Source organism: Danio rerio, chromosome 16 (assembly GCF_052040795.2).
Source record: "Danio rerio strain M-AB ecotype USA chromosome 16, GRCz13ab, whole genome shotgun sequence".
Taxonomy (NCBI): Eukaryota; Metazoa; Chordata; class Actinopteri; order Cypriniformes; family Danionidae; genus Danio; species Danio rerio.
Window position 1 is genome coordinate 29616394 of NC_141036.1, and position 24447 is coordinate 29640840.

Here is a 24447-nt window from a genome sequence, read left to right on the forward strand (position 1 = left end):
GAGGCCCAAGGGTGCCCATTGGCCCTCCACCTAGGGGTCTCTGACCCCAGCAAGCTACCCAGGGGTCCACCTCTCTCCCTGGACTTATAGTAGAGTTTCCAGGGTGCCCCCTGGCCCTCCACCTAGGGGCCTCTGAGTCCAGCAAGCTACCCAGGGGTCCACATCTCTCCCTGGACTTGCAGTAGAGGCCCCAGGGTACCCCCTGGCCCTCCAACTAGGGGCCTCTGACCCCAGCAAGCTACCCAGGGGTCCACCTCTCTCCCTGGACTTGCAGTATAGGACCCAGGGTGCCCCCTGGCCCTCCAACTAGGGGAATCTAACACCAGCAAGCTACCCAGGGGTCCACCTCTCTCCCTGGACTTGCAGTATAGGCCCCAGGGTGCCCTCCGGCCCTCCACCTAGGGGCATCTGACCCCAGCAAGCTACCCAGGGGCCTACCTCTCTCCCTGGACTTGCAGTAGAGTCCCCAGGGTGCCCCATGGCCCTCCACCTAGGGCCCTCTGACCCCAGCAAGCTACCCAGGGCTCCAACTCTCTCCCTGGACTAGCAGTATAGGCCCCAGGGTGCCCCCTGGTCCTCCACCTAGGGGCCCCTGACCCAAGCAAGCTGCCCAGAGGTCCACCTCTCTCCCTGGACTTGCAATAGAGGCCCCAGGGTGCCCCTTAGCCCTCCGCCTAGGGGCCTCTGACCCCAGAAAGCTATCCAGGGGTCCACCTCTCTCCCTACACTTGCAGACTAGGCCCCAGGGTGACCCTTGGCCCTCCACCTAGGGGCCTCTGACCCCAGCAAGCTGCTCTGGGTCCTGCCTATCTCCCTGGACTTGCAGTAGTTTCCCCAGGGTGCCCCATGGCCCTTCACCTAGGGGCCTCTGACCCCAGCAAGCTACCCAGGGGTCCACCTCTCTTCCTGGACTTGCAGTATAGGTCCCAGGGTGCCCCCTGGCCCTCCAACTAGGGGCTACTGACCCCAGCAAGCTACCCAGGGCTCCACCTCTCTCCCTGGACTTGTAGTACAGGCCCTAGGCTGCCCTCTGGCCCTCCACCTGGGGCCTCTGACCCCAGCAAGCTACCCAGGGCTCCACCTCTCTCCCTGGACATGCAGTAGAGTCCCCAGGTTGACCCTTGGCCCTCCACCTAGGGCCCTTTGACCCCAGCAAGCTACCCAGGGGTCCACCTCTCTCCCTGGACTTGCAGTATAGGCCACAGGGTGCCCCCTTGCCCTCCACCTAGGGGCCTCTGACCCCAGCAAGCTACCCAGGGCTCCACCTCTCTCCCTGGACTTGCAGTAGAGGCCCCAGGGTGTACCCTTGCCCTCCACCCAGGGGCTACTGGCCCCAGCAAGCTACCCAGGGCTCCACCTCTCTCCCTGGACTTGCAGTAGAGGCCCCTAGGGTACCCCGTGGCCCTCCACCTAGGGGCCTCTGACCCCAGCAAGCTACCCAGGGGTCCAGCTTTTTTTCCTGGACTTGCAATAGAGGCCCCAAGGTGCCCCCTGGCCCTCCACCTAGGGGCCTCTGAGTCCAGCAAGCTACCCAGGGGTCCACATCTCTCCCTGGACTTGCAGTAGAGGTCCCAGGGTACCCCGTGGCCCTTCACCTAGGGGCCTCTGAACCCAGCAAGTTACTCAGGGGTCCAGCTCCCTCCGTGGACTTGCAATAAGGGCCCCAGGGTGCCCCTTGCCCTCCATCGGGGGCTACTGACCCCAGAAAGCTACCCAGGGCTCAACCTCTCTCCCTGGACTTGTAGTAGAGGCCCTAGGCTGCCCTCTGGCCCTCCACCTAGAGGCCTTTGACCCCAGCAAGCTACCCAGGGCTCCACCTCTCTCCCTGGACTTGCAGTAGAGGCCCCAGGGTGCCCATTGGCCCTCCACCTAAGGGTTTCTGACCCCAGCAAGCTACCGAGGGGTCCACCTCTCTCCCTGGACTTGCAGTAGACGCCCCTGGGTGACCCCTGGCCCTCCACCTAGGGGCCTCTTACCCCAGCAAGCTACCCAGGGGTCCACTTCTCTCCCTGGACTTATAGTAGAGTTTCCAGGGTGCCCCCTGGCCCTCCACCTAGGGGCCTCTGAGTCCAGCAAGCTACCCAGGGGTCCACATCTCTCCCTGGACTTGCAGTAGAGGCCCCAGGGTACCCCCTGGCCCTCCAACTAGGGGCCTCTGACCCCAGCAAGCTACCCAGGCGTCCACCTCTCTCCTTGGACTTGCAGTATAGGCACCAGGGTGCCCCCTGGCCCTCCACCTAGGGGCATCTGACCCCAGCAAGCTACCCAGGGGTCCACCTCTCTCCCTGGACTTGCAGTATAGGACCCAGGGTGCCTCCTGGCCCTCCAACTAGGGGCATCTAACACCAGCAAGCTACCCAGGGGTCCACCTCTCTCCCTGGACTTGCAGTATAGGCCCCAGGGTGCCCTCTGGCCCTCCACTTAGTTGCATCTGACACCAGCAAGCTACCCAGGGGTCCACCTCTCTCCCTGGACTTGCAGTATAGGCCCCAGTGTGCCCTCTGGCCCTCCACCTAGGGGCCTCTGACCCCAGCAAGCTACCCAGGGGTCCACATCTCTCCCTGGACTTGCAGCAGAGGCCCCAGGGTACCCCGTGGCCCTCCACCAAGGGACCTCTGACCCCAGCAAGCTACCCAGGGGCCTACCTATCTCCCTGGACTTGCAGTAGAGTCCCCAAGGTGCCCCATGGCCCTCCACCTTGGGCCCTCTGACCCCAGCAAGCTGCCCAGGAGTCCACCTCTCTCCCTGGTCTTGCAATAGAGGCCCCAGGGTGCCCCTTGGCCCTCCACCTAGGGGCCTCTTACCCCAGAAAGCTACCCAGGGGTCCACCTTTCTCCCTGGATTTATAGTAGAGGCCCTACGGTTTCCCCTGGCCCTCCCCTTAGGGGCTACTGACCCCAGCAAGCATCCCAGTGATTCACCTCTCTCCCTGGACTTGCAGCAGAGGCCCTAGGCTGCCCTCTGGCCCTCCACCTATTGGCCTCTGACCCCAGAAAGCTACCCAGGGCTTCACCTCTCTCCCTGGACTTGCAGTAGAGGCCCCAGGGTGCCCATTGGCCCTCCGCCTAGGGGCCTCTGACCCCAGCAAGCTACCCAGGGGTCCACATCTCTCCCTGGACTTGCAGTAGACGCCCCTGGGTGCCCCCTGGCCCTCCACCTAGGGGCCTCTGACCCCAGCAAGCTACCCAGGGCTCCACCTCTCTCCCTGGACATGCAGTAGAGGCCCTAGGTTGACCCTTGGCCCTCCACCTAGGGCCCTTTGACCCCAGCAAGCTACCCAGGGGTCCACCTCTCTCCCTGGACTTGCAGTATAGGCCACAGGGTGCCCCCTTGCCCTCAACCTAGGGGCCTCTGACCCCAGCAAGCTACCCAGGGCTCCACCTCTCTCCCTGGACTTGCAGTAGAGGCCCCAGGGTGCCCCCTTGCCCTCCACTCAGGGGCCTCTGACCCCAGCAAGCTACCCAGGGGTCCACCTCTCTCCCTGGACTTGCAGTAGAGGCCCCAGGGTACCCCGTGGCCCTCCACCTAGGGGCCTCTGACCCCAGCAAGCTACCCAGGGGTCCAGCTGTCTCCCTGGACTTGCAGTAGAGGCCCCAGGGTGCCCCCTGGCCCTCCACCTAGGGGCCTCTAAGTCCAGCAAGCAACCCAGGCGTCCACATCTCTCCCTGGACTTGCAGTAGAGGACCCAGGGTACCCCGTGGCCCTCCACCTAGGGGCCTCTGAACCCAGCAAGTTACCCAGGGGTCCAGCTCCCTCCGTGGACTTGCAATAGAGGCCCCAGGTGCCCCTTTGCCCTCCACTAAGGGGCTACTGACCCCAGAAAGCTACCCAGGGCTCCACCTCTCTCCCTGGACTTGTAGTAGAGGCCCTAGGCTGCCCTCTGGCCCTCCACCTAGGGGTCTTTGACCCCAGCAAGCTACCCAGGGCTCCACCTCTCTCCCTGGACTTGCAGTAGAGGCCCCAGGGTGCCCATTGGCCCTCCACCTAGGGGTCTCTGACCCCAGCAAGCTACCGAGGGGTCCACCTCTCTCCCTGGACTTGCAGTAGACGCCCCTGGGTGACCCCTGGCCCTCCACCTAGGGGCCTCTGACCCCAGCAAGCTACCAAGGGGTCCACCTCTCTCCCTGGACTTGTAGTAGAGTTTCCAGGCTGCCCCCTGGCCCTCCACCTAGGGGCCTCTGAGTCCAGCAAGCTACCCAGGGGTCCACATCTCTCCCTGGACTTGCAGTAGAGGCCCCAGGGTACCCCCTGGCCCTCCAACTAGGGGCCTCTGACCCCAGCAAGCTACCCAGGCGTCCACCTCTCTCCTTGGACTTGCAGTATAGGCACCAGGGTGCCCCCTGGCCCTCCACCTAGGGGCATCTGACCCCAGCAAGCTACCCAGGGGTCCACCTCTCTCCCTGGACTTGCAGTATAGGACCCAGGGTGCCTCCTGGCCCTCCAACTAGGGGCATCTAACACCAGCAAGCTACCCAGGGGTCCACCTCTCTCCCTGGACTTGCAGTAGAGGCCCCAGGGTACCCCGTGGCCTTCCACCAAGGGACCTCTGACCCCAGCAAGCTACCCAGGGGCCTACCTATCTCCCTGGACTTGCAGTAGAGTCCCCAGGGTGCCCCATGGCCCTCCACCTTGGGCCCTCTGATCCCAGCAAGCTACCCAGGGCTCCAACTCTCTCCCTGGACTTGCAGTATAGGCCCCAGGGTACCCCCTGGCCCTCCAACTAGGGGCCTCTGACCCCAGCAAGCTACCCAGGGGTCCACCTCTCTCCTTGGACTTGCAGTATAGGCCCCAGGGTGCCCCCTGGCCCTCCACCTAGGGGCATCTGACCCCAGCAAGCTACCCAGTGGTCCACCTCTCTCCCTGGACTTGCAGTATAGGACCCAGGGTGCCCCCTGGCCCTCCAACTAGGGGCATCTAACACCAGCAAGCTACCCAGGGGTCCACCTCTCTCCCTGGACTTGCAGTATAGGCCCCAAGGTGCCCTCTGGCCCTCCACCTAGGGGCATCTGACCCCAGCAAGCTACCCAGGGGCCTACCTATCTCCCTGGACTTGCAGTAGAGTCCCCAGGGTGCCCCATGGCCCTCCACCTAGGGCCCTCTGACCCCAGCAAGCTACCCAGGGCTCCACCTCTCTCCCTGGACTAGCAGTATAGGCCCCAGGGTGCCCCCTGGTCCTCCACCTAGGGGCCCCTGACCCAAGCAAGCTGCCCAGAGGTCCACCTCTCTCCCTGGACTTGCAATAGAGGCCCCAGGATGCCCCTTGGCCCTCCACCTAGGGGCCTCTGACCCCAGAAAGCTACCCAGGGGTCCACCTCTCTCCCTACACTTGCAGACTAGGTCCCAGGGTGACCCTTGGCCCTCCACCTAGGGGCCTCTGACCCCAGCAAGCTGCCCTGGGGCCTGCCTATCTCCCTGGACTTGCAGTAGTTTCCCCAGGGTGCCCCATGGCCCTTCACCTAGGGGCCTCTGACCCCAGCAAGCTACCCAGGGGTCCACTTCTCTTCCTGGACTTGCAGTATAGGTCCCAGGGTGCCCCCTGGCCCTCCAACTAGGGGCTACTGACCCCAGCAAGCTACCCAGGGCTCCACCTCTCTCCCTGGACTTGTAGTAGAGGCCCTAGGCTGCCCTCTGGCCCTCCACCTGGGGCCTCTGACCCCAGCAAGCTACCCAGGGCTCCACCTCTCTCCCTGGACATGCAGTAGAGTCCCCAGGTTGACCCTTGGCCCTCCACCTAGGGCCCTTTGACCCAAGCAAGCTACCCAGGGGTCCACCTCTCTCCCTGGACTTGCAGTATAGGCCACAGGGTGCCCCCTTGCCCTCCACCTAGGGGCCTCTGACCCCAGCAAGCTACCCAGGGCTCCACCTCTCTCCCTGGACTTGCAGTAGAGGCCCCAGGGTGCCCCCTTGCCCTCCACCCAGGGGCTACTGGCCCCAGCAAGCTACCCAGGGCTCCACCTCTCTCCCTGGACTTGCAGTAGAGGCCCCTAGGGTACCCCGTGGCCCTCCACCTAGGGGCCTCTGACCCCAGCAAGCTACCCAGGGGTCCAGCTTTCTTCCTGGACTTGCAATAGAGGCCCCAGGGTGCCCCCTGGCCCTCCACCTAGGGGCCTCTGAGTCCAGCAAGCTACCCAGGGGTCCACATCTCTCCCTGGACTTGCAGTAGAGGCCCCAGGGTACCCCGTGGCCCTCCACCTAGGGGCCTCTGAACCCAGCAAGCTACTCAGGGGTCCAGCTCTCTCCGTGGACTTGCAATAGAGGCCCCAGGGTGCCCCTTGCCCTCCATCGGGGGCTACTGACCCCAGCAAGCTACCCAGGGCTCCACCTCTCTCCCTGGACTTGTAGTAGAGGCCCTAGGCTGCCCTCTGGCCCTCCACCTAGGGGCCTTTGACCCCAGCAAGCTACCCAGGGCTCCACCTCTCTCCCTGGACTTGCAGTAGAGGCCCCAGGGTGCCCATTGGCCCTCCACCTAGGGGTCTCTGACCCCAGCAAGCTACCGAGGGGTCCACCTCTCTCCCTGGACTTGCAGTAGACGCCCCTGGGTGACCCCTGGCCCTCCACCTAGGGGCCTCTGACCCCAGCAAGCTACCCAGGGGTCCACCTCTCTCCCTGGACTTATAGTAGAGTTTCCAGGGTGCCCCCTGGCCCTCCACCTAGGGGCTTCTGAGTCCAGCAAGCTACCCAGGGGTCCACATCTCTCCCTGGACTTGCAGTAGAGGCCCCAGGGTACCCCCTGGCCCTCCAACTAGGGGCCTCTGACCCCAGCAAGCTACCCAGGCGTCCACCTCTCTCCTTGGACTTGCAGTATAGGCACCAGGGTGCCCCCTGGCCCTCCACCTAGGGGCATCTGACCCCAGCAAGCTACCCAGGGGTCCACCTCTCTCCCTGGACTTGCAGTATAGGACCCAGGGTGCCTCCTGGCCCTCCAACTAGGGGCATCTAACACCAGCAAGCTACCCAGGGGTCCACCTCTCTCCATCTCCATGGACTTGCAGTATAGGCCCCAGGGTGCCCTCTGGCCCTCCACCTAGGGGCATCTGACACCAGCAAGCTACCCAGGGGTCCAGCTCTCTCCCTGGACTTGCAGTATAGGCCCCAGTGTGCCCTCTGGCCCTCCACCTAGGGGCCTATGACCCCAGCAAGCTACCCAGGGGTCCACCTCTCTCCCTGGACTTGCAGTAGAGGCCCCAGGGTACCCCGTGGCCTTCCACCAAGGGACCTCTGACCCCAGCAAGCTACCCAGGGGCCTACCTATCTCCCTGGACTTGCAGTAGAGTCCCCAGGGTGCCCCATGGCCCTCCACCTTGGGCCCTCTGACCCAAGCAAGCTGCCCAGAGGTCCACCTCTCTCCCTGGACTTGCAATAGAGGCCCCCAGGGTGCCCCTTGGCCCTCCCCCTAGGGGCCTCTGACCCCAGAAAGCTACCCAGGGGTCCACCTCTCTCCCTACACTTGCAGTATAGGCCCCAGGGTGCCCCCTGGCCCTTCAACTAGGGGCCTCTGACCCCAGCAAAGCTACCCAGGGGTCCACCTCTCTCCTTGGACTTGCAGTATAGGCCCCAGGGTGCCCCCTGGCCCTCCAACCAGGGGCTACTGACCCCAGCAAGCTACCCAGGGCTCCACCTCTCTCCCTGGATTTGCAGTAGAGGCCCCAGGGTACCATGTGGCCCTCCACTTAGGGGCCTCTGACCCCAGCAAGCTACCCAGGGGTCCACATCTCTCCCTGGACTTGCAGTAGAGAACCCAGGGTGCCCATTGGCCCTCCACCTAGGGGTCTCTGATCCCAGCAAGCTACCGAGGGGTCCACCTCTCTCCCTGGACTTGCAATAGAGGCCCCAGGGTGCCCCGTGACCCTCCACCTAGGGGCCTCTGACCCCAGCAAGCTACCCAGGGCTCCACCTCTCTCCCTGGACATGCAGTAGAGGTCCCAGGTTGACCCTTGGCCCTCCACCTAGGGCCCTTTGACCCCAGCAAGCTACCCAGGGGTCCACCTCTCTCCCTGGACTTGCAGTATAGGCCACAGGGTGCCCCCTTGCCCTCCACCTAGGGGCCTCTGACCCCAGCAAGCTACCCAGGGCTCCACCTCTCTCCCTGGACTTGCAGTAGAGGCCCCAGGGTGCCCCCTTGCCCTCCACTCAGGGGCTACTGGCCCCAGCAAGCTACCCAGGGCTCCACCTCTCTCCCTGGACTTGCAGTAGAGGCCCCAGGGTACCCCGTGGCCCTCCTTCTAGGGGCCTCTGACCCCAGCAAGCTACCCAGGGGTCCAGCTGTCTCCCTGGACTTGCAATAGAGGCCCCAGGGTGCCCCCTGGCCCTCCACCTAGGGGCCTCTAAGTCCAGCAAGCAACCCAGGCGTCCACATCTCTCCCTGGACTTGCAGTAGAGGACCCAGGGTACCCCGTGGCCCTCCACCTAGGGGCCTCTGAACCCAGCAAGTTACCCAGGGGTCCAGCTCCCTCCGTGGACTTGCAATAGAGGCCCCAGGGTGCCCCCTTGCCCTCCACTAAGGGGCTACTGACCCCAGAAAGCTACCCAGGGCTCCACCTCTCTCCCTGGACTTGTAGTAGAGGCCCTAGGCTGCCCTCTGGCCCTCCACCTAGGGGCCTTTGACCCCAGCAAGCTACCCAGGGCTCCACCTCTCTCCCTGGACTTGCAGTAGAGGCCCCAGGGTGCCCATTGGCCCTCCACCTAGGGGTCTCTGACCCCAGCAAGCTACCGAGGGGTCCAACTCTCTCCCTGGACTTGCAGTAGACGCCCCTGGGTGACCCCTGGCCCTCCACCTAGGGGCCTCTGACCCCAGCAAGCTACCAAGGGGTCCACCTCTCTCCCTGGACTTATAGTAGAGTTTCCAGGCTGCCCCCTGGCCCTCCACCTAGGGGCCTCTGAGTCCAGCAAGCTACCCAGGGGTCCACATCTCTCCCTGGACTTGCAGTAGAGGCCCCAGGGTACCCCCTGGCCCTCCAACTAGGGGCCTCTAAGTCCAGCAAGCTACCCAGGGGTCCACATCTCTCCCTGGACTTGCAGTAGAGGCCCCTGGGAACCCCGTGGCCCTCCACCTAGGGGCCTCTGAACCCCGCAAGCTACCCAGGGGTCCAGCTCTCTCCCTGGAATTGCAATAGAGGCCCCAGGGTGCCCCCTTGCCCTCCACCCAGGGGCTACTGACCCCAGCAAGCTACCCAGGGCTCCACCTCTCTCCCTAGACTTTAAGTAGAGGCCCTAGGCTGCCCTCTGGCCCCCCACTTAGGGGCCTCTGACCCCAGCAAGCTACCCAGGGCTCCACCTCTCTCCCTGGACTTGCAGTAGAGGCCGCAGGGTGCCCATTGGCCCTCCACCTAGGGGTCTCTGACCCCAGCAAGCTACCCAGGGGTCCACCTCTCTCCCTGGACTTTTAGTAGAGGCCCCAGGGTGCCCCCTGGCCCTCCACCTAGGGGCCTCTGACCCCAGCAAGCTACCCAGGGGTCCACATCTCTCCCTGGACTTGCAGTAGAGGCCCCAGGGTACCCCGTGGCCCTCCACCTAGGGGCCTCTGAACCCAGCAAGCTACTCAGGGGTCCAGCTCCCTCCGTGGACTTGCAATAGAGGCCCCAGGGTGCCCCTTGCCCTCCATTAGGGGCTACTGACCCCAGCAAGCTACCCAGGGCTCCACCTCTCTCCCTGGACTTGTAGTAGAGGCCCTAGGCTGCCCTCTGGCCCAACACCTAGGGGCGTCTGACCCCAGCAAGCTACCCAGGGGTCCACCTCTCTCCCTGGACTTTTAGAAGAGGCCCCAGGGTGCCCCCTGGCCCTCCACCTAGGGGCCTCTGACCCCAGCAAACTACCCAGGGGTCCACCTCTCTTCCTGGACTTGCAGTAGAGGCCCTACGGTGCCCCCTGGCCCTCCCCCTAGGGGCCTCTGACACCAGCAAGCTTCCCAGTGGTCCACCTCTCTCCCTAGACTTGCAGTAGAGGCCCCAGGGTGACCCTTGGCCCTCCACCTAGGGGCCTCTGACCCCAGCAAGCTACCCAGGGTCCACCTATCTCCCTGGACTTGCAGTAGAGTCCCCAGGGTGCCCCATGGCCCTCCACCTAGGGCCCCTCTGATCCCAGCAAGCTACCCAGGGCTCCAACTCTCTCCCTGGACTAGCAGTATAGGCCCCACGGTGCCCCCTGGTCCTCCACCTAGGGGCCCCTGACACAAGCAAGCTGCCCAGAGGTTCACCTCTCTCCCTGGACTTGCAATAGAGGCCCCAGGGTGCCCCCTGGCCCTCCCCCTAGGGGCCTCTGACACCAGCAAGCTTCCCAGTGGTCCACCTCTCTCCGTAGACTTGCAGTAGAGGCCCCAGGGTGACCCTTGGCCCTCCACCTAGGGACCTCTGACCCCAGCAAGCTACCCAGGGGCCTACCTATCTCCCTGGACTTGCAGTAGAGCCCCCAGGGTGCCCCATGGCCCTCCACCTTGGGCCCTCTGACCCCAGCAAGCTACCCAGGGCTCCAACTCTCTCCCTGGACTTGCAGTATAGGCCCCAGGGTGCCCCCTGGTCCTCCACCTAGGGGCCCCTGACCCAAGCAAGCTGCCCAGGGGTCCACCTCTCTCCCTGGACTTGCAATAAAAGCACCTGGGTGCCCCCTGGTCCTCCACCTAGGGGCCCCTGACCCAAGCAAGCTACCAAGGGGTCCACCTCTCTCCCTAGACTTGCAGACTAGGCCCCAGGGTGACCGTTGGCCCTCCACCTAGGGGCCTCTGACCCCAGCAAGCTACCCAGGGGCCTACCTATCTCCCTGGACTTGCAGTAGAGTCCCCATGGTGCCCCATGGCCCTCCACCTAGGGCCCTCTGACCCCAGCAAGCTACCCAGGGCTCCAACTCTCTCCCTGGACTAGCAGTATAGGCCCCAGGGTGCCCCTTGGTCCTCCACCCAGGGGCCCCCAACCCAAGCAAGCTGCCCAGAGGTCCACCTCTCTCCCTGGACTTGCAATAGTGGCCCCAGGGTGCCCCCTGGCCCTCCCCCTAGGGGCCTCTGACACCAGCAAGCTTCCCAGTGGTCCACCTCTCTCCCTAGACTTGCAGTAGAGGCCCCAGGGTGACCCTTGGCCCTCCACCTAGGGACCTCAGACCCCAGCAAGCTACCCAGGGGCCTACCTATCTCCCTGGACTTGCAGTAGAGTCCCCAGGGTGCCCCATGGCCCTCCACTTTGGGCCCTCTGACCCCAGCAAGCTACTCAGGGCTCCAACTCTCTCCCTGGACTTGCAGTATAGGCCCCAGGGTGCCCCCTGGTCCTCCACCTAGGGGCCCCTGACCCAAGCAAGCTACCCAGGGGTCCACCTCTCTCCCTGGACTTGCAATAGAGGCCCCAGGGTGCCCCTTGGCCTTCCACCTTGGGGCCTCTGACCCTAGAAAGCTACCCAGGGGTCCACCTCTCTCCCTAGACTTGCAGACTAGGCCCCAGGGTGACCCTTGGCCCTCCACCTAGGGGCCTCTGACCCCAGCAAGCTGCCCAGGGGCCTGCCTATCTCCCTGGACTTGCAAAAGTGTCCCCAGGGTGCCCCATGGCCCTCCACGTAGGGCCCTCTGACCCCAGCAAGCTACCCAGGGGTCCAACTCTCTCCCTGGACTTGCAGAAGAGGCCCCAGGGTACCCCGTGGCCCTCCACCTAGGGGCCTCTGACCCCAGCAAGCTACCCAGGGGTCCACAACTCTCCCTGGACTTGCAGTAGAGGCCCCTGGGTACCCCGTGGCCCTCCACCTAGGGGCCTCCGAACCCAGCAAGCTACCCAGGGGTCCAGCTCTCTCCCTGGAATTGCAATAGAGGCCCCAGGGTGCCCCCTTGCCCTCCACCTAGGGCCCTCTGACCCCAGCAAGCTACCCAGGGCTCCACCTCTCTCCTTGGACTTGCAGTAGACGCCACAGGGTGCCCATTGGCCCTCCACCTAGGGGTCTCTGACCCCAGCAAGCTACCGAGGGGTCCACCTCTCTCCCTGGACTTGCAATAGAGGCCCCAGGGTGCCCAGTCACCCTCCACCTAGGGGCCTCTGACTTCAGCAAGCTACCCAGGGGTCCACATCTCTCCGTGGACTTGCAGTAGACGCTGCTGGGTACCCCGTGGCCCTCCACCTAGGGGCCTCTGACCCCAGCAAGCTACCCAAGGGTCCACAACTCTCCCTGGACTTGCAGTAGAGGCCCCTGGGTACCCCGTGGCCCTCCACCTAGGGGCCTCTGACCCCAGCAAGCTACCCAGGGGTCCACCTCTCTCCCTGGACTTTTAGTAGAGGCCCCTGGGTGCCCCCTGGCCCTCCACCTAGGGGCCTCTGATCCCAGCAAGCTACCCAGGGCTCCACCTCTCTCCCTGGACTTATAGTGGAGGCCCCAAGGTGTCCCCTGGCCCTCCACCTAGGGGCCTCTGACCCCAGCAAACTACCTAGGGGTCCACATCTCTTCCTGGGCTTGCAGTAGAGTCCCCAGGGTGCCCCATGGCCCTCCACCTAGGGCCCTCTGACCCCAGCAAGCTACCCAGGGCTCCAACTCTCTCCCTGGACTTGCAGTATAGGCCCCAGGGTGCCCCCTGGTCCTCCACCTAGGGGCCTCTGACCCTAGCAAACTACCCAGGGGTCCACCTCTCTCCCTGGACTTGCAGTAGAGGCCCCAGGGTGCCCCATGGCCCTCCCCCTAGGGGCCTCTGACACCAGCAAGCTTCCCAGTGGTCCACCTCTCTCCCTAGACTTGCAGTAGAGGCCCCAGGGTGACCCTTGGCCCTCCACCTAGGGGTTTCTGACCCCAGCAAGCTACCCAGGGTCCTAGCTAACTCCCTGGACTTGCAGTAGAGGCCCCAGGGTACCCCGTGGCCCTCCACCCAGGGGCCTCTGAACCCAGCAAGCTACCCAGGGGTCCACCTCTCTCCCTGGACTTATAGTAGAGGCCCTACGGTGCCCCCTGGCCCTCCCCTTAGGGGCTACTGACCCCAGCAAGCTTCCCAGTGATTCACCTCTCTCCCTGGACTTGCAGTAGAGGCCCTAGGCTGCCCTCTGGCCCTCCAACTATTGGCCTCTGACCCCAGCAAGCTACCCTGGGCTTCACCTCTCTCCCTGAACTTGCAGTATAGGACTCAGGGTGCCCATTGGCCCTCCACCTAGGGGCCTCTGACCCCAGCAAGCTACCGAGGGGTCCAGCTCTCTCCCTGGACTTGCAGTATAGGCCACAGGGTGCCGCCTTGCCCTCCACCAAGGGGCCTCTGAACCCAGCAAGCTACCCAGGGCTCCACCTCTCTCCCTGGAATTGCAGCAGAGGCCACAGGGTGCCCCCTTGCCCTCCACCCAGGGGCTACTGACCCCAGCAAGCTACCCATGGCTCCACCTCTCTCCCTGAACTTGCAGTAGAGGCCCCAGGGTACCCTGTGGCCCTCCACCTAGGGGCCTCTGACCCCAGCAAGCTACCCAGGGGTCCACATCTCTCCCTAGACTTGAGGTAGAGGCCTCAGGGTACCCCGTGGCCCTCCACCTAGGGGCCTCTGAACCCAGCAAGCTACCCAGGGGTCCAGCTCTCTCCCTGAAATTGCAATAGAGGCCCCAGGGTGCCCCCTTTCCCTCCACCCAGGGGCTACTGACCCCAGCAAGCTACCCAGGGCTCCACCTCTCTCCCTGATACTTGTAGTAGAGGCCCTAGGCTGCCCTCTGGCCCTCCACTTAGGGGCCTCTGACCCCAGCAAGCTACTGAGGGGTCCACCTCTCTCCCTGGACTTGCAATAGAGGCCCCAGGGTGCCACGTGACCCTCCACCTAGGGGCCTCTGACCTCAGCAAGCTACCCAGGGGTCCACATCTCTCCGTGGACTTGCAGTAGACGCCGCTGGGTGCCCCCTGGCCCTCCACCTAGGGGCCTCTGACCCCAGCAAGCTACCGAGGGGTCCACCTCTCCCTGGACTTGCAGTAGAGGCCCCAGGGTGCCCCTTGGCCCTCCACCTAGGAGCCTCTGACCCCAGCAAGCTACCCAGGGGTCCACATCTCTCCCTGGACTTGCAGTAGACGCCCCTGGGTGCCCCCTGGCCCTCCACCTAGGGGCCTCTGACCCCAGCAAGCTACCCAGGGCTCCACCTCTCTCCCTGGACTTGCAGTAGAGGCCCCAGGGTACCCCGTGGCCCTCCACATAGGGGCCTCTGACCCCAGCAAGCTACCCAGGGGTCCAACTTTCTCCCTGGACTTGCAATAGAGGCCCCAGGGTGCCCCCTAGCCCTCCACCTAGGGGCCTCTGAATCCAGCAAGCTACCCAGGGGTCCACATCTCTCCCTGGACTTGCAGTAGAGGCCCCAGGGTACCCCGTGGCCCTCCACCTAGGGGCCTCTGAACCCAGCAAGCTACCCAGGGGTCCAGCTCCCTCCGTGGAGTTGCAATAGAGGCCCCAGGGTGCCCCCTTGCCCTCCACCCAGGGGCTACTGACCCCAGCAAGCTACCCAGGGCTCCACCTCTCTCCCTGGACTTGTAGTAGAGGCCCTAGGCTGCCCTCTGGCCCTCCACCTAGGGGCCTTTGACCCCAGCAAGCTACCCAGGGCTCCACCTCTCTCCCTGGACTTGCAGTAGAGGCCCCAGGGTGCCCATTGGCCCTACACCTAGGGGTCTCTGACCCCAGCAAGCTACCGAGGGGTCCACCTCTCTCCCTGGACTTGCAGTAGACGCCCCTGGGTGACCCCTGTCCCTCCAACTAGGGGCATCTATCACCAGCAAGCTACCCAGGGGCCCACCTCTCTCCCTGGACTTGCAGTATAGGCCCCAGGGTGCCCTCTGGCCCTCCACCTAGGGGCATCTGACACCAGCAAGCTACCCAGGGGTCCACCTCTCTCCCTGGACTTGCAGTATAGGCCCCAGTGTGCCCTCTGGCCCTCCACCTAGGGACCTCTGACCCCAGCAAGCTACCCAGGGGTCCACATCTCTCCCTGGACTTGCAGTAGAGGCCCCAGGGTACCCCGTGGCCCTCCACCTAGGGACCTCTGACCCCAGCAAGCTACCCAGGGGCCCACCTATCTCCCTGGACTTGCAGTGGAGTCCCCAGGGTGCCCCATGGCCCTCCACCTTGGGCCCTCTGACCCCAGCAAGCTACCCAGGGCTCCAACTCTCTCCCTGGACTTGCAGTATAGGCCCCAGGGTGCCCCCTGGTCCTCCACCTACGGGCCCCTGACCCAAGCAAGCTGCCCAGGGGTCCACCTCTCTCCCTGGACTTGCAATAGAGGCCCCAGGGTGCCCCTTTGCCCTCCACCTAGGGGCCTCTGACCCCAGAAAGCAACCCAGGGGTCCACCTCTCTCCCTAGACTTGCAGACTATGCCACAGGGTGACCCTTGTCCCTCCACTTATGGGCCTCTGACCCCAGCAAGCTACCCAGGGGCCTACCTATCTCCCTGGACTTGCAGTTGAGTCCCCAGGGTGCCCCATGGCCCTCCACCTAGGGCCCTCTGACCCGAGCAAGCTACCCAGGGCTCCAACTCTCTTCCTGGACTAGCAGTATAGGCCCCAGGGTGCCCCCTGGTCCTCCACCTAGGGGCCCCTGACCCAAGCAAGCTGCCCAGAGGTCCACCTCTCTCCCTGGACTTGCAATAGAGGCCCCAGGGTGCCCCCTGGCCCTCCCCCTAGGGGCCTCTGACACCAGCAAGCTTCCCAGTGGTCCACCTCTCTCCCTAGACTTGCAGTAGAGGCCCCAGGGTGACCCTTTGCCCTCCACCTAGGGACCTCTGACCCCAGCTAGCTACCCAGGGGCCTACCTATCTCCCTGGACTTGCAGTAAAGTCCCCAGGGTGCCCCATGGCCCTCCACGTAGGGCCCTCTGACCCCAGCAAGCTACCCAGGGGTCCAACTCTCTCCCTGGACTTGCAGTAGAGGCCCCAGGGTACCCCGTGGCCCTCCACCCAGGGGCCTCTGAACCCAGCAAGCTACCCAGGGTTCCACCTCTCTCCCTGGACTTATAGTATAGGCCCTACGGTGCCCCCTGACCCTCCCCTTAGGGGCTACTGACCCCAGCAAGCTTCCCAGTGATTCACCTCTCTCCTAGACTTGCAGTAGAGGCCCTAGGCTGCCCTCTGGCCCTCCTTCTATTGGCCTCTGACCCCAGCAAGCTACCCAGGGCTTCACCTCTCTCCCTGGACTTGCAGTAGAGGCCCCAGGGTGCCCATTGGCCCTCCAACTAGGGGCCTCTGACCCCAGCAAGCTACCCAGGGGTCCACCTCTCTCTTTTGACTTGCAGTATAGGCCCCAGGGTGCCCCCTGGCCCTTCTACCTAGGGGCATCTGACCCCAGCAAGCTACCCAGGGGTCCACCTCTCTCCCTGGACTTGCAGTATAGGCCCCAGGTTGCCCCCTGGCCCTCCAACTAGGGGCATCTAACACCAGCAAGCTACCCAGGGGTCCAACACTCTCCCTGGAATTGCAATAGAGGCCCCAGGGTGCCCCCTTGCCCTCCACCCAGGGGCTACTGACCTCAGCAAGCTACCCAGGGGTCCACCTCTCTTCCTGGACTTGCAGTAGAGTCCCCAGGGTGCCCCATGGCCCTCCACCTAGGGCCCTCTGACCCCAGCAAGCTACCCAGGGCTCCACCTCTCTCCCTGGACTTGCAGTAGAGGCCCCAGGGTACCCCGTGGCCCTCCACATAGGGGCCTCTGACCCCAGCAAGCTACCCAGGGGTCCACCTCTCTCCCTGGACTATTAGTAGAGGCCCCAGGGTGCCCCCTGGCCCTCCAACTAGGGGCCTCTGACCCCAGCAAGCTACCCAGGGGTCCACATCTCTCCCTGGACTTGCAGTAGAGGCCCCAGGGTACCCCGTGGCCCTCCACCTAGGGGCCTCTGAACCCAGCAAGCTACTCAGGGGTCCAGCTCCCTCCGTGGACTTGCAATAGAGGCCCCAGGGTGCCCCTTGCCCTCCATTAAGGGCTACTGACCCCAGCAAGCTACCCAGGGCTCCACCTCTCTCCCTGGACTTGTAGTAGAGGCCCTAGGCTGCGCTCTGGCCCTCCACTTAGGGGCCTTTGACCCCAGCAAGCTACCCAGGGCTCCACCTCTCTCCCTAGACTTGCAGACTAGGCCCCAGGGTGACCCTTGGCCCTCCACCTAGGGGCTTCTGACCCCAGAAAGCTACCCAGGGGTCCACCTCTCTCCCTGGACTTGCAATAGAGGCCCCAGGGTGCCCCTTGGCCCTCCACCTAGGGGCCTTTGACCCCAGAAAGCTACCCAGGGGTCCACTTCTCTCCCTAGACTTGCAGACTAGGCCCCAGGGTGACCCTTGGCCCTCCACCTAGGGGCTTCTGACCCCAGCAAGCTGCCCAGGTGCCTGCTTATCTCCCTGGACTTGCAGTAGAGTCACCAGGGTGCCCCATGGCCCTCCACCTAGGGCCCTCTGACCCCAGCAAGCTACCCAGGGGTCCACATCTCTCCCTGGAATTGCAGTATAGGCCACAGGGTGCCTCCTTGCCCTACACCTAGGGGCCTCTGACCCCAGCAAGCTACCCAGGGCTCCACTTCTCTCCCTGGACTTGCAGTAGAGGCCCCAGGGTGCCCCCTTGCCCTCCACCCAGGGGCTACTGACCCCAGCAAGCTACCCAGGGCTCCACCTCTCTACCTGGACTTGCAGTAGAGGCCCCAGGGTACCCCGTGGCCCTCCACCTAGGGGCCTCTGAGTCCAGCAAGCTACCCAGGGGTCCACATCTCTCCCTGGACTTGCAGTAGAGGCCCCAGGGTACCCCGTGGCCCTCCACCTAGAGGCCTCCGAACCCAGCAAGCTACCCAGGGGTCCAGCTCTCTCCCTGGACTTGCAATAGAGGCCCCAGGGTGCCCTCTTGCCCTCCACCCAAGGGCTACTGACCCCAGCAAGCTACCCAGGGCTCCACCTCTCTCCCTGGACTTGTAGTAGAGGCCCTAGGCTGCCCTCTGGCCCTCCACCTAGGGGCCTCTGACCCCAGCAAGCTACCCAGGGGTCCACCTCTCTCCCTGGACTTGCAGTAGAGGCCCCAGGGTGCTCATTGGCCCTCCACCTAGGGGTCTCTGACCCCAGCAAGCTACTGAGGGGTCCACTTCTCTCCCTGGACTTGCAATAGAGGCCCCAGGGTGCCCCATGACCCTCCACCTAGGGGCCTCTGACCCCAGCAAGCTACTCAGGGGTCCACATCTCTCCCTGGACTTGCAGTAGAGGCCCCAGGGTGCCCATTGGTCCTCCACCTAGGGGTCTCTGACCCCAGCAAGCTACCGAGGGGTCCACCTCTCTCCCTGGACTTGCAGTAGAGGCCCCGGGGTGCCCATTGGCCCTCCACCTAGGGGCCTATGACCCCAGCAAGCTACCGAGGGGTCCACCTCTCCCTGGACTTGCAGTAGAGGCCCCAGGGTGCCCCTTGGCCCTCCACCTAGGAGCCTCTGACCCCAGCAAGCTACCCAGGGGTCCACATCTCTCCCTGGACTTGCAGTAGACTTCCCTGGGTGCCCCCTGGCCCTCCACCTAGGGGCCTCTGACCCCAGCAAGCGACCCAGGGGTCCACATCTCTCCCTGGTTTTATAGTAGAGGCCCTACGGTGCCCCCTGGCCCTTCCCCTAGGGGCCTCTGACACCAGCAAGCTTCCCAGTGATTCACCTCTCTCACTGGACTTGCAGTAGAGGCCCCAGGTTGACCCTTGGCCCTCCACCTAGGGGCGTCTGACCCTAGCAAGCTGCCCAGGGGCCTGCCTATCTCCCTGAAGTTGACGTAGAGTCCCCAGGGTGACCCATGGCCCTCCACCTAGGGCCCTTTGACCCCAGCAAGCTACCCAGGGGTCCACCTCTCTCCCTCGACTTGCAGTATAGGCCACAGGGTGCCCCCTTGCCCTCCACCTAGGGGCCTCTGACCCCAGCAAGCTACCCAGGGGTCCACCTCTCTCCCTGGACTTTTAGTAGAGGCCCCAGGGTGCCCCCTGGCCCTCAGACTAGGGGCCTCTGACCCCAGCAAGCTACCCAGGGGTCCACATCTCTCCCTGGACTTGCAGTAGAGGCCCCAGGGTACCCCGTGGCCCTCCACCTAGGGGCCTCTGAACCCAGCAAGCTACTCAGGGGTCCAGCTCCCTCCGTGGACTTGCAATAGAGGCCCCAGGGTGCCCCTTGCCCTCCATTAAGGGCTACTGACCCCAGCAAGCTACCCAGGGCTCCACCTCTCTCCCTGGACTTGTAGTAGAGGCCCTAGGCTGCGCTCCGACCCTCCACCTAGGGGCCTTTGACCCCAGCAAGCTACCCAGGGCTCCACCTCTCTCCCTAGACTTGCAGACTAGGCCCCAGGGTGACCCTTGGCCCTCCACCTAGGGGCTTCTGACCCCAGAAAGCTACCCAGGGGTCCACCTCTCTCCCTGGACTTGCAATAGAGGCCCCAGGGTGCCCCTTGGCCCTCCACCTAGGGGCCTCTGACCCCAGAAAGCTACCCAGGGGTCCACCTCTCTCCCTAGACTTGCAGACTAGGCCCCAGGGTGACCCTTGGCCCTCCACCTAGGGGCTTCTGACCCCAGCAAGCTGCCCAGGTGCCTGCTTATCTCCCTGGACTTGCAGTAGAGTCACCAGGGTGCCCCATGGCCCTCCACCTAGGGCCCTCTGACCCCAGCAAGCTACCCAGGGGTCCACATCTCTCACTGGAATTGCAGTATAGGCCACAGGGTGCCCCCTTGCCCTACACCTAGGGGCCTCTGACCCCAGCAAGCTACCCAGGGCTCCACTTCTCTCCCTGGACTTGCAGTAGAGGCCCCAGGGTGCCCCCTTGCCCTCCACCCAGGGGCTACTGACCCCAGCAAGCTACCCAGGGCTCCACCTCTCTACCTGGACTTGCAGTAGAGGCCCCAGGGTACCCCGTGGCCCTCCACCTAGGGGCCTCTGAGTCCAGCAAGCTACCCAGGGGTCCACATCTCTCCCTGGACTTGCAGTAGAGGCCCCAGGGTACCCCGTGGCCCTCCACCTAGAGGCCTCCGAACCCAGCAAGCTACCCAGGGGTCCAGCTCTCTCCCTGGACTTGCAATAGAGGCCCCAGGGTGCCCTCTTGCCCTCCACCCAAGGGCTACTGACCCCAGCAAGCTACCCAGGGCTCCACCTCTCTCCCTGGACTTGTAGTAGAGGCCCTAGGCTGCCCTCTGGCCCTCCACCTAGGGGCCTCTGACCCCAGCAAGCTACCCAGGGGTCCACCTCTCTCCCTGGACTTGCAGTAGAGGCCCCAGGGTGCTCATTGGCCCTCCACCTAGGGGTCTCTGACCCCAGCAAGCTACTGAGGGGTCCACTTCTCTCCCTGGACTTGCAATAGAGGCCCCAGGGTGCCAAATGACCCTCCACCTAGGGGCCTCTGACCCCAGCAAGCTACTCAGGGGTCCACATCTCTCCCTGGACTTGCAGTAGAGGCCCCAGGGTGCCCATTGGTCCTCTCCCTAGGGGTCTCTGACCCCAGCAAGCTACCGAGGGGTCCACCTCTCTCCCTGGACTTGCAGTAGAGGCCCTGGGGTGCCCATTGGCCCTCCACCTAGGGGCCTCTGACCCCAGCAAGCTACCGAGGGGTCCACCTCTCCCTGGACTTGCAGTAGAGGCCCCAGGGTGCCCCTTGGCCATCCACCTAGGAACCTCTGACCCCAGCAAGCTACCCAGGGGTCCACATCTCTCCCTGGACTTGCAGTAGACGCCCCTGGGTGCCCCCTGGCCCTCCACCTAGGGGCCTCTGACCCCAGCAAGCGACCCAGGGGTCCACATCTCTCCCTGGTTTTATAGTAGAGGCCCTACGGTGCCCCCTGGCCCTCCCCCTAGGGGCCTCTGACACCAGCAAGCTTCCCAGTGATTCACCTCTCTCACTGGACTTGCAGTAGAGGCCCCAGGTTGACCCTTGGCCCTCCACCTAGGGGCGTCTGACCCTAGCAAGCTGCCCAGGGGCCTGCCTATCTCCCTGAACTTGACGTAGAGTCCCCAGGGTGACCCATGGCCCTCCACCTAGGGCCCTTTGACCCCAGCAAGCTACCCAGGGGTCCACCTCTCTCCCTGGACTTGCAGTATAGGCCACAGGGTGCCCCCTTGCCCTCCACCTAGTGGCCTCTGACCCCAGCAAGCTACCCAGGGCTCCTTCTCTCTCCCTGGACTTGCAGTAGAGGCCCCAGGTTGACCCTTGGCCCTCCACCTAGGGCCCTTTGACCCCAGCAAGCTACCCAGGGGTCCAGCTCTCTCCCTGGACTTGCAGTATAGGCCACAGGGTGCCCCCTTGCCCTCCACCTAGTGGCCTCTGACCCCAGCAAGCTACCCAGGGCTCCACCTTTCTCCCTGCACTTGCAGTAGAGGCCCCAGGGTGCCCCCTTGCCCTTCACCCAGGGGCTACTGGCCCCAGCAAGCTACCCAGGGCTCCACCTCTCTCCCTGGACTTGCAGTAGAGGCCCCAGGGTACCCCGTGGCCCTCCACATAGGGGCCTCTGACCCCAGCAAGCTACCCAGGGGTCCAGCTTTCTCCCTGTACTTGCAATAGAGGCCCCAGGGTGCCCCCTAGCCCTCCACCTAGGGGCCTCTGAATCCAGCAAGATACCCAGGGGTCCACATCTCTCCCTGGACTTGCAGTAGAGGCCCCAGGGTACCCCGTGGCCCTCCACCTAGGGGCCTCTGAACCCAGCAAGCTACCCAGGGGTCCAGTTCCCTCCGTGGACTTGCAATAGAGGCCCCAGGGTGCCCCCTTGCCCTCCACCCAGGGGCTACTGACCCCAGCAAGCTACCCAGGGCTCCACCTCTCTCCCTGGACTTGTAGTAGAGGCCCTAGGCTGCCCTCTGGCCCTCCACCTAGGGGCCTTTGACCCCAGCAAGCTACCCAGGGCTCCACCTCTCTCCCTGGACTTGCAGTAGAGGCCCCAGGGTGCCCATTGCCCCTACACCTAGGGGTCTCTGACCCCAGCAAGCTACCGAGGGGTCCACCTCTCTCCCTGGACTTGCAGTAGACGCCCCTGGGTGACCCCTGTCCCTCCAACTAGGGGCATCTATCACCAGCAAGCTACCCAGGGGCCCACCTCTCTCCCTGGACTTGCAGTATAGGCCCCAGGGTGCCCTCTGGCCCTCCACCTAGGGGCATCTGACACCAGCAAGCTACCCAGGGGTCCACCTCTCTCCCTGGACTTGCAGTATAGGCCCCAGTGTGCCCTCTGGCCCTCCACCTAGGGACCTCTGACCCCAGCAAGCTACCCAGGGGTCCACATCTCTCCCTGTACTTGCAGTAGAGGCCCCAGGGTACCCCGTGGCCCTCCACCTAGGGACCTCTGACCCCAGCAAGCTACCCAGGGGCCTACCTATCTCCCTGGACTTGCAGTAGAGTCCCCAGGGTGCCCCATGGCCCTCCACCTTGGGCCCTCTGACCCCAGCAAGCTACCCAGGGCTCCAACTCTCTCTCTGGACTTGCAGTATAGGCCCCAGGGTGCCCCCTGGTCCTCCACCTACGGGCCCCTGACCCAAGCAAGCTGCCCAGGGGTCCACCTCTCTCCCTGGACTTGCAATAGAGGCCCCAGGGTGCCCCTTTGCCCTCCACCTAGGGGCCTCTGACCCCAGCAAGCAACCCAGGGGTCCACCTCTCTCCCTAGTCTTGCAGACTATGCCACAGGGTGACCCTTGGCCCTCCACTTATGGGCCTCTGACCCCAGCAAGCTACCCAGGGGCCTACCTATCTCCCTGGACTTGCAGTTGAGTCCCCAGGGTGCCCCATGGCCCTCCACCTAGGGCCCTCTGACCCAAGCAAGCTACCCAGGGCTCCAACTCTCTTCCTGGACTAGCAGTATAGGCCCCAGGGTGCCCCCTGGTCCTCCACCTAGGGGCCCCTGACCCAAGCAAGCTGCCCAGAGGTCCACCTCTCTCCCTGGACTTGCAATAGAGGCCCCAGGGTGCCCCCTGGCCCTCCCCCTAGGGGCCTCTGACACCAGCAAGCTTCCCAGTGGTCCACCTCTCTCCCTAGACTTGCAGTAGAGGCCCCAGGGTGACCCTTGGCCCTCCACCTAGGGACCTCTGACCCCAGCAAGCTACCCAGGGGCCTACCTATCTCCCTGGACTTGCAGTAAAGTCCCCAGGGTGCCCCATGGCCCTCCACGTAGGGCCCTCTGACCCCAGCAAGCTACCCAGGGGTCCAACTCTCTCCCTGGACTTGCAGTAGAGGCCCCAGGGTACCCCGTGGCCCTCCACCCAGGGGCCTCTGAACCCAGCAAGCTACCCAGGGTTCCACCTCTCTCCCTGGACTTATAGTATAGGCCCTACGGTGCCCCCTGACCCTCCCCTTAGGGGCTACTGACCCCAGCAAGCTTCCCAGTGATTCACCTCTCTCCTAGACTTGCAGTAGAGGCCCTAGGCTGCCCTCTGGCCCTCCTTCTATTGGCCTCTAACCCCAGCAAGCTACCAAGGGCTTCACCTCTCTCCCTGGACTTGCAGTAGAGGCCCCAGGGTGCCCATTGGCCCTCCAACTAGGGGCCTCTGACCCCAGCAAGCTACCCAGGGGTCCACCTCTCTCTTTTGACTTGCAGTATAGGCCCCAGGGTGCCCCCTGGCCCTCCACCTAGGGGCATCTGACCCCAGCAAGCTACCCAAGGGTCCACCTCTCTCCCTGGACTTGCAGTATAGGACCCAGGTTGCCCCCTGGCCCTCCAACTAGGGGCATCTAACACCAGCAAGCTACCCAGGGGTCCAACACTCTCCCTGGAATTGCAATAGAGGCCCCAGGGTGCCCCCTTGCCCTCGACTTAGTTGCATCTGACACCAGCAAGCTACCCAGGGGTCCACCTCTCTCCCTGGACTTGCAGTATAGGCCCCAGTGTGCCCTCTGGCCCTCCACCTAGGGGCATCTGACCCCAGCAAGCTACCCAGGGGTCCACCTCTCTCCCTGGACTTATAGTAGAGTTTTCAGGGTGCCCCCTGGCCCTCCACCTAGGGGCCTCTGAGTCCAGCAAGCTACTCAGGGGTCCACATCTCTCCCTGGACTTGCATTAGAGGCCCCAGGGTACCCCCTGGCCCTCCAAATAGGGGCCTCTGACCCCAGCAAGCTACCCAGGCGTCCACCTCTCTCCTTGGACTTGCAGTATAGGCACCAGGGTGCCCCCTGGCCCTCCACCTAGGGGCATCTGACCCCAGCAAGCTACCCAGGGGTCCACCTCTCTCCCTGGACTTGCAGTATAGGACCCAGGGTGCCTCCTGGCCCTCCAACTAGGGGCATCTAACACCAGCAAGCTACCCAGGGGTCCACCTCTCTCCCTGGACTTGCAGTATAGGCCCCAGTGTGCCCTCTGGCCCTCCACTTAGTTGCATCTGACACCAGCAAGCTACCCAGGGGTCCACCTCTCTCCCTGGACTTGCAGTATAGGCCCCAGTGTGCCCTCTGGCCCTCCACCTAGGGGCTTCTGACCCCAGCAAGCTACCCAGGTGTCCACATCTCTCCCTGGACTTGCAGCAGAGGCCCCAGGGTACCCCGTGGCCCTCCACCAAGAGACCTCTGACCCCAGCAAGCTACCCAGGGGCCTACCTATC